At 43.5% G+C, this 14,311-nt stretch overlaps 1 protein-coding gene across 4 annotated transcripts in view; it reads right to left on the reverse strand.

The window, feature by feature from the left end:
• NCKAP5 (NCK associated protein 5) overlaps positions 1–14,311 on the reverse strand; it is a 983,894-nt gene that overhangs the window by 884,031 nt on the left and 85,552 nt on the right. For 2 of the 4 annotated variants that reach the window (XM_040474890.1, XM_040474895.1), the window contains exon 1: positions 1,623–2,103. The exons of the other annotated variants lie outside the window; for them this stretch is intronic. The gene's annotated coding sequence lies outside the window, so the exon portion shown is untranslated. Of the gene's footprint in view, positions 1–1,622; positions 2,104–14,311 lie in introns of those variants that run through there. 4 annotated transcript variants of the gene reach the window in all.

The following is a 14,311-nucleotide window of genomic DNA, read 5'->3' on the forward strand; positions in this document are numbered from 1 at the left end:
CAAAGTCAAAACAGGAACAGGGCCAGACCACCTTTATCTCTCCACCTTCACACCACACTGTTCCTACAAGAAGGCCAGCAACCACATGTGGGTCCTGGTTTTTCTATAATCTTTAGAAATGGAAATGTGGAATGTATGCTGGCATGAGCACCAAAGACTTCGTTCCTTGTAGCTCTGCCGCCATCTTGCCATGTGACTCTGAACAAACTATTTCCCTTCCTCATGCCTCAGGTTTTCTTCTGCAAAAGAATTAGCTGTGACTAATAGTTTGAAAACCGTTTTAGTAGCAGTTCCCCTATTTTAAATGAAAAGTTACAAAAAGCACTGAGCATCTATCTTAGCACAGTGTGCTCTGATGGAAAAATTTGGGGCTGACAAACAGGCAGGAGAGTGCCCACCTTAGAAATCCATGGAAAACACTGAAATATTGTAGGACCTTTCTGGCACTGGCTTCTTAGAATTTTGTGAAGCCAGAGAAAAAGGGAAAAGCAGTGAAGGCTGTCCCTGCTCTCCTGGGCTAGTGACAGAGCAGCTGAATTGAGGAACAAGCTGGGGCTCCAGGAGTGAGTCACAGGGTTCGCGTGCTGGAGTTAACACGCTAACAGCCAGTTCTTGCCAATCCGTGCAGCAGGGCTGTCCCTTCTAGATGGCAGGAATCAGCTGCGATTTGCTACTGGCTACAAGCACAGAACTGCAAAGCCAGAAGCCTGAAGCACACAGCAGAAAAGACCAATGCACGCATCTCTAAGGTAGAACTTCCAGGTGGCCCCGTGCTACTGTGATAAGAGCGAGCCCATGTCCAGCTCACCACACTAGAAGCCCCTCTTCCTATTCCCCCAAGAATATCTGGACAGTTTTAAAGAGTCAGGAGGAAAATCAAAGAGAGGATGTGGATCTGAAATCCAAACCCAGCTGAGTGTCAAAATAGGACTTTTTTAATAGTACATTAATTCAGGTTCCTAACTCAGAAGACAAGTCAGAACAGTGAACATTTCTCCAGATACTCAATGGGGAAATATCCAGATAGGAACGGTTTCAATTTCAAAACATTCTTCTATACTTTCAAATTCCCAGAGAATGAATGAGCCTGGGTGTGTGTGCATGCGCGTATGGGGAGAGGGTGTAGGCAGGAGGGAACTAGACACTGTAAACAGCATGCACATATTAGAAATCTATAAATCGCAGAAAGGATCAGAAACAAAAAAAAAAAGTGGGCATCCCCCTCCAGCACACCAGTTAATTAATAATTAAGTCTATAGTTTTCTATTAAAATTCCTAGGTCAGCCTCATAGTTTTTGGTATGGTTGGTTGCTTCTTATTTGAAAAAAAAAAATTCCAAACTCCCAGCAGAGGCAAAAAAAGGACTAGGCATTCACTGTCTATTATCATCTATACGCTGGTGCCTGTTCTTAGACAAGGAGTCCTCTGCACCTACCCCGGCAACTTCAGCGCACTATAATTACTAGGAACAAACACATACTTGTGGCAGCCGAGAGAACCTGTGGAAACACCTAAACATCATCACCTCACTTTAAAAGGAAAGCAAGCTGTTTAAGCAAGAAAAACTGCTACAAGAGTTTACAAAACAAACAAACAAACAAAAAACAAAACCCACAGCTTACTTGTAGTTAGCTCTTCAGTCAATACATATCACAGTCCTGGAGACAGACACAGCCACTGCTCTCTCCAGCTAAAAATTTCCTCCCAAGTTTATCCTCTGTTTATTTTTGAAGCGTTAAAAGGCCGCACCAAGAGAACACGCTCAGTTTTCCTGCACATCCAAAGCAGCAGCAAAGTCCTGCAGCGAATTCGGAGCAAGTTTGCGGAGACTTGCTCCCTGGGCTGCGGCTCCGTGGTTGCTCCGAGCTTGTAAATACAAGCTCCGTGGACAAAGTCCCAAATGACATCACTGGCAGCTGCTTATTGTTGAGTCTTTATTAACTGACTGTCAAAAAGAAAGGAGGGGGTGGGGAGCGAGAGTATCTTTTCTGCAGCAAAGTCGGCATCTCGGGGCGGACTCCAGTGATACATGCTTAAATAATCCCATTGATTCAAATTTTCAAGAGCTTGGTTTTTCTCAGGTCAGAGCCTTTCTCCGGAAAAACACCCAGAATCGCCTCCACCAGTTGAGGCTGGATAAACTGGAGACGAGCAGGGAAAGTGTGCAATGCCAGCATGGCCCCGCAAAGTTGTTTACCCACCTGTTTCCAGTCTGCTCCAGAGTTTGATGATTCACAAATATGAATGTTAGTTATGGCTTCTGTAGCCTGACAACTTTTATTGTGATATATACACCCAGCTCGTGTCTTTCTGAAATGTGTTATCCTGGGGTGCAACTCTTTTTAGACACACTCGAAAGTTTTTCAGCTTGTGGTAGAAGAAAGGGTTTCCTGAAATGAAGGCAAAATTTTGTGTATATGTGCAAATAGGATGCTGGAAGCTTTCTTTAGATTCTCAAAAAGAATTTTTTTAATGTCATTTTAATTCCAGTGTCGTTAACATACAACGTTACATTAGTTTCAGGTGTACAATATAGTGACTCAACACTTCCATATGTTAGGGCTTATCAAGATAAATGTATGCCTAATTTTCTTCACCTATTTCACCGGAGTCTCAACATTTTAATTACCTACCTGCACCATCCCCATCGGGCCCCCCCCCAAAAGTAGCCTTTGCCAGGTATCTGTAATAGTCTCATGGAGTACTGTAAGCCCCAGTCACTTCTAACTAGCAAGATAAAAATGGGCATTTTCCTGCCTGTTTTCCACTCTCTCATGGAAGCTCTTCTGTCAGCTGGTTCTTACCGTTTTTTTATAGTTCTCTCCCCACCCACCCCACCCCCACCTGGGGAAATCCACAAATCCTCCACCAAGTCTCTGTCATGAAGCTCAACACTCTAGACCACTGTTCTTCCTTCCTCTGAAGTGCTATAATGATGCTGACTATTTATATTTATTTGCAGCTTTTTATATACTGACTTATATTTTTAGCTTGTTTTGTAGCCATCTGTGTTCCGTCTCCCCAACCCAGTTTGAAAGGTCTTTGAGGGCAACCATTGTGTTGTGTTATTTGTTTATACCCAAATAGCCTGCCATAGTCAATCTTAAACAGAAACAGGGGGTGCTCGGAGGGGGTGGAGACTAAGAAGGGAGGCAGGAATAAGGTTGGCAGATTCCATGGAATGGGTATATATTTAGATTAAACACTCTCCTGGCCCTTGGGAAACAATGACCTCACATCTCACTACTTCCCCACAGTGGATGCTCAGTGCATGTCCAAAAACTATTTTTTCAAAGAGCAGCAGTTGATTTGGTAGGATATCAAGGCCCCAAAATATTCTACTTTCATATAGGAGTCACTCGAGGTACCTGAGTGGCTCAGTCAGTTAAGCTGACTTTGGCTCAGGTCATGATCTCACAGTTCGTGGGTTCGAGCCCCGCAGCAGGCTCTGTGCCAACTGCTCGGTGTCTGGAGCCTGCTTTGAATTCTGTGTTTCCCTCTCTCTCTGCCCCTCCCTCACTCACACTCTGTCTCTCAAAAATAAAAAAAATAAAGATTAAAAAATTTAAAGAAAGGATGTACCTAAAGATTTTCTAGGTACAAACCCTTAGAGCCAGCAGTTCCACTTTGCCAGAATGCGCCCACCACTATATTCACAAAAGAGCCCCAGGATATAAGCTCAAAAATATTCTGTGCAGCATTATTTGTAACCCAATAAAATACAGATAACTTAAATATCCATCAATATGAGAAAAGGTAAATATAGAAATGATGGTACATGCACAGTACAGAAAACTTAGAAAGGGGTGAAAAAATTTGAGGTAACTGGGCATGTACTGATAGGGAAAGAAGTAGTTGCTTGCTGAATGAATAAAGCAAACTGCAGTATAGAATGTAGTGTGTGATGGAGGAATTATACAAATTATTAACAGGGGTTACCCTTGGGGAGTCGGATAGGGGAATTTTCATTTTTGTATGCTTATGTGTGGTCTGATTTTTTTTCAATGAGCATATTCCACTTCTGTTATTAAAAAGATAATACTAGGGGCGCCTGGGTGGCGCAGTCGGTTAAGCGTCCGACTTCAGCCAGGTCACGATCTCGCGGTCCGTGAGTTCGAGCCCCGTGTCGGGCTCTGGGCTGATGGCTCAGAGCCTGGAGCCTGTTTCTGATTCTGTGTCTCCCTCTCTCTCTGCCCCTCGCCCGTTCATGCTCTGTCTCTCTCTGTCCCAAAAATAAATAAACGTTGAAAAAAAAATTTTTTTTTAAAAGATAATACTAGTATAGGATTGTACAATTTTCAAAATAAATCACAAGGAGAAAACAGCTAGTTTTTCAACAAGTCTAACATATAGTAGGTAATCACTACAGATCTATTGATGGAACACATTTTCGGAGTCTCTGTGAGGATACAGCAGCACACGTGGGGATGGAATGGGGTTAAGAAGACACAGAACCAGACACTGGATTTTCCTTCCTGATCAAATGACCGACACCACCCCCCCACCCCCCGCCTCCTTGCCATTACATTAGAGAACTGGTTTGAAAACCTCTCAGACTCTGTCCACCTTAAGCAATGATTAAAGTTAAGTGCTCAGAACATAAAGTGCTGACCTTTCTGTTGTGTAACTGCTATTTGACAAATGGAATTTTAAGGTAAGACAAGTATGAACCTCTTTGGTTCCGTTCACTGGTTGCTAGCAAGCACAGAGGGAAAGTCAGAAAGCTTGTAAGGGCATAGGTTTGCCAAGCTCCTTGTCATGGCTGGTCTAACATTAAGGAACTCTCCAGAGGAAGGTTAGAAAAGTCTAACCCACAAAGAGTCTTCAGAGCTTTGTTAAGGACTCTAGGCTTTGAAAATCAGTGGCCTGGGGTGATGGCATAATGCACAGGTCTGTCTCCTCTACACGAGGCCTACATGACCTCTATAACTGAAACCCTCAGGCATAAGCCCTGCATTAGATACTACGCTTTTCTTTAGGGGGAAAATGTCCAATAGAAAGGATGACTGAAAATTTCCACCAAAGTAAGAGAAGTTTTTCAAAGCACTATTTCCATTCCCCTAGAGAAAGCACGTTGGAGTCTTATCTTACTTCCTAGTGAGAAGATATCTTATGTCTGTAATAATTTCAAGAAAAGGAAAGTACAGCCCACATTTCCTGCATGTTTTTATTTTGCTATGATCCACACATTATACGAACCTGAGGACAGATTCTGTTTAAATGCTCATGTGGAGCCCTTTAGGTGTGATACTGTCACACTTTCCCAAGTGAGAGTTAAAGACAATTATTTAACTTGACTTACAACTTAGTATAAAAATAAATAAGGGAAAGACGATGGTGGGGGGCTGTCTTCTCCACCTCTACCAGGTGATCATTAACGCTGCTGCCCAAATTACCTAACATGCTAAGATGCTTAGCTCACCTCCCATTTCAGGGCCTTCTCAACCCCATTCAGGCAATCCCCGCTCTCCCATGAGGCTTGCCCTCACCCATGGAAGACTGCCAGGCGGTGTTATAACAGGCATACGAATGTGTATTTATCTGCTCCATTTTCAAAAGTCTGGTGCTGTATTGTTCATGATTGAGTGTTTTCTGGAAAATCCCTAAAGTCAGAGATGGTAATCAGATCCGCAAGGTGTGAAACAGAGCCCAGAGGTCCCTAAGAGATGCTTGCTGGTGATGGTCATGTAATATTGGTGACCTACCAAGACTATCATCACAGGTTTCTATCTCCAGTGTCTGATTTCCCCTCCCTCTGCCTCTTATACCCAGAAAAAAGTATAACTACCGCCATTTATTAATCATTTATGTGTTCTATTTGCATTAAATGCATTACCTAATTTACCTTTAAAATAACCCAATGAGTTACATGCTATTATTATCACTTCCTTTCTACAACTAAGGAAACCAAGGCCCAGAAAGATGTGTTACTTAAGTAATCTGAGTACAGTCACACAAATAGTAGGAGGTAGAGCCACCATTTCAGTTCAGGTCTGCCTGACCTTCCAGTGTCCTGGGGTGGGCTAGATTCCCCTGAGGATTATAAATATTGAGAATAGATTTGAGAAACCAATATGAACAAAGACAAATTGTCTTTCAGTACACCTTTGACTTGAATCTTTAGACATTCAGTACACCTTTAGACTGGAATCTCAAACTAGTGTGACTTCTGCTCCTTCCCATAACTCAGCCGTTCCGCTTAGCTTTTAGAGGACATACGGTGTAGGCCTCAAAGACAAGTGCCAAGACCATGGGAATCACACTCATGAAACTTATCCCCAGAGCATCACCTTGGAGTAAATTCTCCATGCCCTTACAGATGGGCAATATCCAATTGTGAGGAGAAAATGCGGAAGAGCAGGCATTTAAGTGTGTTTCTTCTTTCCCTTTACACAGAGCCTTCAGTAACTCACAAACCTTTGCTCTGATATCTTTTGTCTCTTGTGGAGCTAACAGTTCTACCAATGCTTAAGAATAGCCTGTTGCCAGTTAGTCTACCCCGCAAAAGTTAATCTGATCAGAAATAGGAAGCAGAAGAGAATTTAGAAGGAGTAACACTTCAATATTCAAATCAGCATGGCTTTTTAAAATTTTTTTAAGGGTTATTTATTTTTAAGAGAGAGACAGAGCATAAACGGGAGAGGGGCAGAGAGAGACAGTGACACAGAATCTCAAGCAGACTCCAGGCTCTGAGATGTCAGCACAGAGCCCAATGCGGGGCTCAAACTCACGGACCTCGATATCATGACCTGAGCGGAAGTCGGATGCTAAACGAACTGAGGCACCCAGGTGCCCCATCAGCATGGCTTTTCAGGTAAGTCTCGAGGGGCCCTGGAATCTGCATGTTGGGGAAGTGGCCCACATCATTTTCATGCAGGTGGTTAAGCTTTAAGAAGCACTGACTATAACTAGAGAAATGAATATAAGACTTCTGGTCTACAGCCAGACATTGATAAAGACGAAGGAGCTTTGTCCAGGTTCCTTAGGAAAGAGCACTGTGATCAACAAGCAAACTCTTGGTAACCATTAGCGACATGAATCACATCTGGCACAAAGTTGGTACACAAAGCGTGACTCGGAAGAGACAAAACAGGTGCCGCACTGATGGCCCCAAACACACAGTCGGATAAAAACATTTTCAGGCTTTAATCGCGACAGATGTTACAACAGCCTCCAGATGTAAACTAAACAAAAACAAGAGTAAACCATGAAGTGTGAAGTCCGACAAAGTTCAGATTACTCTCACAGCAACTGCTTTGATACGTTTCATGATAAATCAAGCTTCAAATCTACAAACGCCTTTTTCCTCACTGGGGGAAAGGGAGTTCACTTGCTGGTACCCTCAACTCGCATGTAATCTATTGAGTTGTTGACATTATTGGGGCACCAGGGACCTCTGGAGAGGGGCTGATATAGTCAACATTTGATGAAAAAGGAGGTGAAGGGGAAAGATGTAAAATTTGACCTACTATGAAAATTTGTCCTGGAAATAGGGTGCTAGCCCCCCCCCCCACGCCTTTGCTTTCCCACCTAGCTCAGGCTCTATCTAGGTCCAGCCACAGAGGAAGAGCAAGGGTTAATGTGCCTCAGGCATGAGAAGCCTTTTGATGAAAGGCCCTATGTAAGTATAAAGTATCACCATGAAGTTGGAGGATTTTATTTCAGCCTCTTCATTGTGTTGTTGACAGTGCATACTGTGAGTTTGACATTTTTAACTACTTTGCTTGCCCCAAATAAAAAGGGCTGGGCTGGAGGAGGTGGGAAAAGAGGAGGGGGAGGGGAGCCATATTCTCCCCCTAACTTGGATTTTACACCAATCTGACGTGTAGCATTAAAGTCCAGTTTGCCAGCTGAGTCCCACAATGCTACCTCAGAGATTTATGTAAATTCATTAAACTGCAAGATGCAAGTTGCATTCCTTTTAATCTGAGAACAGAGTCCTGAAACCAGAGCCTGAAGGAGGCCTCAAGGGACATGGCTGTCTATACACTGAGAAAGCAACTCATTTTGTGGCCTGTGGGGATTGTCTAAATAAAGAGACCCTGAGTTCGATTTTCACCAGATACAGAGAGGCCATTAAAATCAGTGATAGCCCTAAGGGAAAGAAGAAGGTTGAGATAGCCACCTGGTAGATGTGTGAGACCCGGATTATCGTGTCATTAGTGCCTTTAATAAAGCCTACCCTGGATGGCATGACAGCTCCTCGTGGTTCCTAAAACACTGGGGCTCTGGCACCCAATAGCACCTGCCCCCACTCCACATACGAGCCCCCGACAACAGCCCTGGGATGCAAAAAAGAAAGGCTGATAACAGGGTAGGGCGCCCCAGTGAGGAGGCAGGATGGGTTCTCAAGAGGACAGACTCCCAGGCTCTGGAATCCCTGCCTGCATTTGCCCAAATGGCCAGCAGAGCCTTGGGCTGTTGGGCCTCCCCCCGCCCCCCACCCTAGGCCCCAGAATTCCTCCTTTCATGCTGACAAAGCATTTTAAGTAAAGAAGACAAAAGTGGGTGTGCTGGAAGAAAGGCAAGTCAGAGGTCTGTTGAAAGTATGGGATGGAAGAGGGGTGTAGCTTTCTTCTTTCTTCTTCCCCTCACCTTTGGAAGTATGCACACACATACACACAAACATACAGGCAACAGGAGTTCTTTTCTCTGATGGCCTGATATGTTAGGTTCCAGAAACACCTTATTTTTGTGTCAAGTATTCCTCAAGGGCCCTTTAGAAAAGGCATCCTTACAGATCAGAGAGAGAGAGGGAGAGAGAGAGAGCAGCAACTCGCTCCACAGTCTGTCTCCAATCAGACATCCCTGGGAAGTCAACAGAAGTGGTAGAAACAGAGGGGTGGAAACAGAAGAGAGCTGATCACTCAGGTGCAAAGAACACCTGTGGAAACCTGGGCCAAGGCTCCAGGGGATGTGTTAGGCTGGGCTTTGCCCCAGGTGGGCTTTTACAGGTTCAGGGCAAGCACTGTCCTCTTGCCCTCTTGCCCTTGTGAAAAGAAGTGGTCACCACGCAAGCAGGGATGATGCACATTTAGCATATCTCCCCAGAGAAGAAGTGCCTATTCTTTCCTCCTATTCCCAAGCAAAGCTCACTCTGGTGTCTAGAAACCATTCTTTGTGCAGGAAACCACACTGTACTAGGATCCTCCATAATTGCCCTGAGGAACCAGAAGGCCTGCGGGACCTAACTCCACAGATAATAGAGCCCCTCAGCTCCATTGTCACTGCTGGTTTAAACTTTATACTTTAAATAAATCCAGGGGGTTGTTTTAAGACAGATTAAGCTGTTTCTGGGTACAATAATCTATTGTTAAACCTAAAAATCTACCAGTGGGGAAATTATTTTCAAGTATAGCCTTCCTCATAACAAAGAAGAATACCAATTCATTTTCTTGGTTATCATTTATTATTTTGACTGATCATAATAACATGAGTCTTATCAGTGTAGGTCATGAGAGGCTAATGTTAGGTTAAAAACACTTATGATATGGCTAATACCTTCTGAATAAATATAAAAATGATAAATTCCTTGGGGTGCCTGGGTGGCTCAGTCGGTTAAATGTCTGACTCTTGACTTTGGCTCAGGTCATGATGTCATGGTTCATGGGACTGAGTCCCACATCAGACTGCACTAATGGTGCATGCCTGCTTGGGATTCTATCTCTCCCTCTCTCTCTCTGTCCCTCTCCCACTTGCTCTCTGTCTCTCTCAAAATAACTAAGTAAACATTTTTTTTAATGATAAATTCCTTGTTTGTATAGGAAGGGTATGGGTATTATAATAAGTAGCATTTAGAATGCTATTTTAGCAATAGAATACTTTTGAAATAAAATCTTCAGTAGCATTTGGTTACATAAAACAGTTTTAGGATGGTAGCCCTAATGTCCCACAGCCCATCCTGCCAGACATCTCCCACTCCTACCTGCCGAAAAGAGCAGAAAAGGGACACATATTTATAGGCACGGCCAAATAAATTGAACTCAAGTACGCTATTCTTTGCCTGTCTGCTCCACCCCTTATTGACCCTTGCTCTCTGAACTCTTTTGACCCAGAGCCTCTGCAGCACCCAGTTTAGCACTTAATTATACACAGCAAGGACTTCTGTGTTCACATTTGCTTTCGATAAGCCACTGTTATCTCTCAATCAAGTTGGTGTCATCTTGACTCAGAGACCACATTCTAGACTTCGTAGTAGGACGTTAGGCGTGAGGCCTAAAAAGTAAGGACAAGCAGGTGGATTTGACCAAACGGGATGCCAGTCACAGACTTGAATGGGTGCCAGGGAAGCAGGAAGGCAAGGTATCAGCACCTCACATGAGGAAACTTGACAGTTTTTCTTCTTTTTCTACTCTCTTTTCCTTCTTCAGCTCCCCCTCTTCTGAGCTACATGGCAGATGTAGATCATCATACCTCGCCACTCCTCCAAGATGCAATCAGTGTAACTTAATAATGGTGAAAAATAGTTTTGGAGTCCAGAGAAAATAATATATTTTTGTCTAATAAATGTCATGTGATCTTGAGGACTATACCACGTCATTCATCTCTTAAATCACTATCTTTTTAATTTATTATTGAATCCTGTATCCTAGGCTCTATGCATATTTTGGAATCTGAACAACTATGAATACTCATGGAATATTCAGTGGGTGTCTAATGGTGGAAGTATAATAGAAAAATATTTGTGCCCCTGTTTTGAGGAAAATAAACTTAAAGTGGAGGGGGCCATTAGTCTAAGGGTGAGAGGTGGTAACAGATTATGTGTTAGAAACAGACAATAACACGCAGCTAATTGAGCATGATGCATGATGCACTAACCTCTTGGATACAAAGAAATTAAGTCATTAGTAGGGAGCCTAGTTCCTCAATGGTATTGTTGACTAAGCATGAACTGTGTTTCACATGAGGTTAGAAAGTCCAAAGGTCACTATTAGTGAAACATATCAGCTCTTTAGGGCCTTTCTGTAGCACATTCCATATATTGGACATAAAGTAAGCAGATCTTGCTCTCGTTTCAGTGTAGAGACAAGATCAATCTCCACCAAAACTTTTTGGCCTTGGACTTGGATTAAGCAATCCTTAGAAAAGCACTCTCAGAGGCAGGTAATCTCCCCATTCCCTACACCAAACTTCCATACCAGCACTAAGTGTCCAGTCCCCAGGAGAGACTCATTCACTCTGGGATGGGTGGGTGGTGGATAAGCCAGACATCAGTTTTGGGTGGAAGTGAGCTTCTTACTACCTTTGAAATACATATTCGATCTCTGGTGAGAGAGAAGAGAGGAAAGAAGGAAAGGATACTCCAGAAGCAATGAGGTGAGGGCAGGTGTAGAGGAGGCTCCAGGATTGTTCTGTAATGCACATGGGTATGAGAGCATCGCAGTCTGGACTGAAGACACTGGCTCAGGGTCTGGCCTGACCAGTAAGGCAACAGAAGTATTCAGGTGCATGATGGCATTTAGCTCTGGATTGTATCCTCAATTTATTGCCTCTTTTACCATTTTCCATTCTTTCCCTATCCTCAGCAATGTTTTCGAAAAAATTTTCTCTTTTAATTCACTGTCCTCATGTTCCATTTCCTTTTGATCTCTATTTGCTGTCAAGTACATGTGAAGCAAGTTTCTCAACTCCCTGCCCATCCCCCAACTTCCTACCCATCCACGTCCATGGCTTCAGTTGTAAGTCCATGAGGTGCCTTGGGAAAGGCTTTGTTTGACCCACATAGAATCCAAGTTTAGCACTAAAAGTCAAACATGCTGGGAAACCCCTTGGTCTAGGCACACCAAGAGGGTTGATCACCCTAAACCCATCCAATTTCTATTAGCAACTTCCCAAAATCTATTTTTAAAAAAAGGCTAAGTAGAAACAGTGTGTTTCCATACAAGCCACCTAACACTCCCAAATTGCTTCCATCAGCCCCTTCCGTGTAAAGATTCTGCATGGCTTCCTCTATTTCCTGCTGAGTCCCACTTCCTACAGCAACATAAACCTCTGCTCTAGTCTTGTTTCCATCTTCCTGGCCACCCTTCCTTCCTTCAGCAGTATCCCTTACCCTTGAACAACCTCTTTTCTTCCCACACCCATCTTAGTAAAAGACATCTAGCCAAATTCTGAACTCTTTACAAAGAAACACTGTGGCATGTCCTTCAGGGAAGGCCTCGTCTTTCAGTCTGGAACTCAACTTGTGGAGGATGCTAGCTTGTGCTTCCCAGACCCCTCCTCAAGCAGCACAGGGTCTCCAGCTGCCACCTCCTTCAGGATTTGTCTTGTCCAAGGGACCATCCTTCCCAAAGTGGCCCACATCCAGTTGCTGATCCATGTAAGAACATAAAGGCCAGGGAATGTGAGCTGATTCACTCCATGGGCCATATGCATTTGACAGCTGTCCAGAGAGCTGGCTGAGGCTTCGTGAGATTGGCATCACAGTTCACCTTCTCCTTGTGTCCAGTCCACATTCTTCCCTTCCCTTCTGTGGGTACCTACCCTAATCAACTCCCTCCACCCTGCAACCTGTATTCTAACCCAATCAATACAGGCTGTATCTCAATTTCAGCTTCTAGAAAGCCCAACCTGTGTTATAGCCTCAAACCTTATGAATTTTAAGTACAAATGGGGAAAGAATGTGTGGTTTCTGCAGAGTCCTCAATAAAACCGGTTTTCTTAGATAACTATGACACTGAATCAGGGTGAGAAACCACAATCTGGAAAGCCACAGGATATGGTCCAGTACAGAAGGAACCCAACAGATCATATGAAAAGAAACACACTTAAAGCAGAGTAGAAGCTTGAATAATTAAAGAAACTACATAAGGTCAAATAATAATAGCAGTAACTATAATGACCATAAACACTAACATAGCACTTAGGATGTGCCAAATGCCTCTCACGCCACTTTAAATGTCTTCGCTCAGTTAAGCTTCACCATGGTTATGTGATTCAAGTCCTTTCATTATACTAATTTTACAGTGAGTAAACTGAGGCACACATAGGTTGAGGAGCTTGCTCAAACTTGCACAGCTAGTGAGTGGGCAGAGCTAGGATTTTGACTCAAGGAGCTGGCTCCAAAGCCTCCACCCAAACTAGATATGATGTGAAAGCAGTTAGATGTACTCCATGTATTTATGGACACTAAAGCAAGGGGAACCAGTGAGAGATTAGGCAATGAGGAACTTGAAAAAAAAAACAGGACTCAGAGGGACAGGTCAGATGGAACATGACAACCAAAAATGACAGCAGAGACCTCAATTCTCTAGCCAGATTCTAGCCTGGCCTTTTCCTTTCTTTATAGGGTAGGAGGTCAGCTCAGGGTTGACCAGCGTAGGAACATGTGTGAAGGCAGATAAGTGGGTGTACCTAGCTAGAGTAAAGGATGTGAATGCAGAAATGCAGACAGCTCTTAACAGAAATAGGAAATAAAACTGCCTCAGTGGAAGGGAAACAAGTGATAACGCTAATGCCCTCATCCCACTCATGGCAATAAACACTACCCTCCATCATCAATAAGCTACATCAATACTTTGATGACCTTCCTTTTTCCCTAGATAAGGAAATCCTCTATTTTTTTTAATGTTTCTTTATTTTTGACTGAGTGAGAGAGAGAGAGACAGACAGAGCATGAGTGGGGGAGGGGCAGAGAGAGAGGGAGACACAATCTGAAGCAGGCTTCAGTCTCTGAGCTGTCAGCACAGAGCCCGATGCAAGGCTCGAACCCATGAATTGTGAAATCATGACCTCAGCTGAAGTCAGATGCTTAATTGACTAAGCCACCCAGGCGCCCTGGAAATCCTCTATGTTAAACTGAGATACATTCAGCCCCAATTTCAAACCTCCATGTCTATATCCCAGTGGGTTTCATATATATACTTTTTTCTCCCCATTATGGTTCCACCATGTAAAAACAATTCTTTTATCTCCCAGAAATATGGGATAAACAAGACCGTAAGTATTTTTGGTTTCTGCACATGTCAACACAAAAAAACAGAGATTAAATTGTTGTCTTTCCCTTTTCTATCCAACTCTGCTGCTGCAGAGAAACCAGACAAACCAGTGAGCCCACTGCCAACAACACATCAGTCACAAGTTACAGGTGCAAGCCATGGGTTCCTTCCCTGACACTCAGGAGGCCAAAGTTTTCTGGCTTCCCCTAGCGACCTGTTTGCTTGCCCACAAGCTACTGCTAAGTTGGGATGACTCCAGTCATTGCTGCCTCTCGGATGAATTTTTAAACCACATTCTTCCTTCTACCTCTCTGTAGGAGGGAAGAGAAAAAGGTGAAGATACATAAATTTTTAAAAAATCCTACACTGCAAAT

This window comes from Herpailurus yagouaroundi, unplaced genomic scaffold (assembly GCF_014898765.1).
Source record: "Herpailurus yagouaroundi ecotype Mexico unplaced genomic scaffold, PumYag 140, whole genome shotgun sequence".
NCBI lineage: Eukaryota > Metazoa > Chordata > Mammalia > Carnivora > Felidae > Herpailurus > Herpailurus yagouaroundi.